Source organism: Phasianus colchicus, unplaced genomic scaffold (assembly GCF_987193195.1).
Source record: "Phasianus colchicus unplaced genomic scaffold, bPhaCol1.hap1.1 HAP1_SCAFFOLD_53, whole genome shotgun sequence".
Classification (NCBI taxonomy): Eukaryota; Metazoa; Chordata; class Aves; order Galliformes; family Phasianidae; genus Phasianus; species Phasianus colchicus.
The window spans coordinates 397,550-401,248 of NW_028325230.1; the positions used below are offsets into that span (position 1 = coordinate 397,550).

At 51.1% G+C, this 3,699-nt stretch overlaps 1 long non-coding RNA gene across 1 annotated transcript; it reads right to left on the reverse strand.

Moving 5' to 3' along the window:
- Window positions 1-1,368: 1,368 nt before the first annotated feature.
- On the reverse strand, window positions 1,369-3,699 carry LOC149911899 (uncharacterized). The gene is made up of 3 exons (XR_016462752.1): window positions 3,479-3,699; window positions 2,069-2,202; window positions 1,369-1,466 (listed from the first exon to the last, which is right to left on the reverse strand). It is a non-coding gene; the product is annotated as an uncharacterized LOC149911899 (long non-coding RNA).

The following is a 3,699-nucleotide window of genomic DNA, read 5'->3' on the forward strand; positions in this document are numbered from 1 at the left end:
AACAACTTCTGTACCTGGCCATGCAACTCTGAGATCCCGTCTGGGTCTCCCGGCGCTTGTAAATATCCACCGGGTCAATTTTGATATCGAGCGATTTGTTGTCAGTTCTTCCATTCACAGTCAATGCCAGGATCTGCCGCCGCAGGGCGTTCTGACCATGGGCACCACTGCTGAACTGTTTCAATATCAGTGGGATTCCCAGGCACGGTTTCAAGGATTTGGTCTACTTTTGACCCAAAGGGAGAATTGATATGAAATGCGAGGTATGCATAAGGAAAACAAACAAACAAACAAGTTTCATATGTTACCTGCTTGAAGGCGTATACCACTCTCACTCTTTAAAAGCATTAAAGAAAAAAAAGTAAAATGCATAGAGTAATCTCTTCCAACAACACGTGCATTTGGTCTGGGCAGCAAAGGGCGCAGCTCTGTATCACAAAGAACCGAAGGCATAAGCACCAGGCTCCTAAGTTCCAGCCAAACCAACCAAACGTGCCTATGGACAGGCAGAATCCTTAAGTAGGACAGCCAGTGAAAACGTCAAACAAAGCACCCGATTCTCAGCCTTCTTGTTCCTTTTTGAAAATCCAGAGGTCTCTGTGTTAGCTCCACCTCTAGCCTGTAAAGCCCGAGCTCGCCGTCTGGGGGAAGTCCAAGAAAAGGCTGGGTTATTACAGCGAGTCCCCAGTAGGATTGACATTTTTTCTAGCCTCAGGTCTCAGTTCTTTTACACATGCGAGGTATCTCTCAGGGTCATCTGGTGGTCTTTTGATGAAGGCCATGTCTTTCTTGCTGTGCACACTTGGACCTGGTTCAAGCTGAAGGATGCTTGACTCACTCCAGGCAGTCGTCTTATCAGCCACAACTCAGAAACCTTGCTGACAACACCAAGCTGTGGGGAGCAGCGACACGCCAGCAGTGACATGGGACGCCAACCAGAGGGACCCAGAGAGGCTTGAGCAGCGGGCACAGACAAACCTCATCAGCTTCAACAAATCCAGGCGCAGTGTCTTGCACCTGGGACAAGAGAACCCCCCACTACCAATACATGCTGGGGGATGAAAGGGCTGAGCCTAGGCCCGTCCCAAAAGAGCTGGTGGATGGCAAGCTGTACACGAGCCAGCAAAGTGCCCTCCCAGCCCGGAAAACCAGCCACATCCTGGGCTGCACCAAAAGACGTGCGGTCAGCAGGTGAAAAGAGGTGATCCTGCCCCTCTGCTCTGTGCTGAAGAGGCCTCACCTGGAGTACTGTGTCCATATGAAGAGCCCTCAGTGCAGAAGGGACATGGACCCGTTGGAGCACATACAGAGGACGGCCACAAGGAAAAAAAAAAAAAAAAAAAAAAGAACCAAAGGATCAAACACCTCACCTGTGAGGACAGGCTGAGAGAGCTGGGGCTGTTCAGCCCGGAGAAGTGAAGGCTCCGAGGTGACCTGGTAACAGCCTTTCGATACCCAAAGGGGAGCTAAAGGAAAGAAGGAGGGAAAATTTAGGTTAGATATAAGGAAAATATCCTTCATAGCAAGGGACAAGGGGAAACGTTTTAAGCTGGGGAAGGGAAGATTTAGGTTGGATGGCAGGGGGAAGTTCTCCACAGAGAGAGCGGTGAGGTGCTGGAACAGCTGCCCAGAGAGGCTGTGGATGCCCCGTCCATCCCTGGAGGTGTTCAAGGCCAGGTTGGATGGGGCCCTGGGCAGCCCGGTCTAGTATGAAATGGGGAGGTTGGTGGTCCTGCATGTGGCAGGGGGGGGGGTTGGAGATCCACGATCCTCGAGGTCCCTTCCAACCCGGGACATTCTGTGACTCTGCGCAGTGGACCAGGTTGCCCAGAGATGCGGTGGATGCCCTGTCCCTTCCAAGGTGACACGCAGGGCAACCTGATCTAGCTGTGAATGTCCCTGTTCATTGTGGGTGAGTCGGACTAGATCATCATAAATGGTCGCTTCCGACTCTAAGGAGTCTCTGGTATGATACCTGAAGCCATGTCCACAAAGGACATCGATGGCATGGTGAGCAACCAGGGTAGGTGGGGAAGCCTGTGTGCTCAACAGCTCCGGGGAAACTCACCAAGTAGTCCAGTCGGGAAGATTCACATCAGCCATAGAGCCTCTCTGTGCCAGTCCCAGTATTCAGCACACCAGAGGTACTGCTTCATCACACTGGTGGGTCCCACAGCGGCAGAGCTAGCTATTGAATGGGGGCTAGGGGATGGAAGGAAGAGGGGTGGGGAGGTTGGGTATCATACAGACTAGGAAACTAACAGCATCCCCTGACAATTGGGATGGAGATATCTGGGGTGATCCAGACAAAGTGGTCCAGTAGAAGACAATCCTTTGTTTCCTAGAAAGACGAAGCCGGATCTGCCATAAAAACAGAAAGAACCCTAGGACCCTGGGGTGGTCGGCCACAACGTGCTCTGAGAACTGTGCCCTGACATCTGTTACTACTGACAAATCTGTAAGGGAGGTCTAGGAGAGAACCAGACAAAACAGGAACAGAATACTCGTGTTCAGTATGCTCAAGTAGCGGAGACTGCATTACACTAAGCGAGGATGAAGAAAACGGCCACTGGGGCTGGGGCTTTTCTTAAGCTCAGGTCCCAGCCTGATACACGCACCTCACTCTATCACCAGCCACGTAGCTTATTGGGCTGGAAGAATAAACCCCAGGGAGCAAGGCGAGCCCCTTGTGACCCCCATTCCATCTCTAAGTGAGCGTCCCACAGCCATCACCAAACCCACCTGCATACAAGCGATGCATGAACAAGGGATTCATGGCGTTCCATTATCTGCTCCACAGATTTCACAGTGCTTAAACCACTAACTAGAGGAGCCCCAGAAACCCTTAAACCCCATCGAGCTGCAAAACAGAACGGGATCCAAAGAGACACGGAGCATAATTTAAATACGCGCCCTTAAACAATACTCAGCATGGGCGGAATTAATCCGTGGCAGAGGAGACACAGAGGGGACAGGGGCAGAGGACACAGGGAGAACACAAAGACACAAGTAGGACACAGAGGGAACGTGTCATAAAATAGGTTGGGACAGTGTGGTAGTTTGGAGTCCCAGGTCGATGATTGTGCAATGAGAGTCATGAAAGAGGAACGGAGACTTCACAAGAAGGTACTGGGCTTGAAAAGAGTTGCAAAGGAAACCTGGAGAATGCAGAATCTCTTTACAGAAAAGCACATTAGCTCCAGGCGTTTCCAGAGTTGCAATGCTCAGTCAGCCAACCAGCATTACCTTGGGGCTGATTGAAGCATTCCAGACATGAGATAAGAGTAAAAGAGAGGAATGAACGTCAGTCTCTTCATTACCAATTCAGAGAAAAGCAGATAACCCCTTCACTCCCCTCAGAGAACAATTGGAAGGCATCATAAGGAGAGGCATAGCGGACATAGCTACTCTAAACCAACTTAGGATCCCCACAGAAAGGCAGAAGCCAAAACCCTGCAAAAAAGAAAGGATCACTTACCTCTTTCCAAGAACCAGAGCTCACCCAACAATCCACAGGAGGCAGTCTCCAGGAAGAAACCCTGCCTTTGGGGCTGCCAGCCCTTAAATGAGGAGAGGGAGGGGCTGGAGCCAGGCTCAGCCTCATCTGGTTCTCTAGGTGCATTGCTTCCACCTGTGCTTGCAGGGCTACACCCCTCACCAGGTGCTCCGTCACTGCTTCAGGCTGTGATCTCAAAGTTC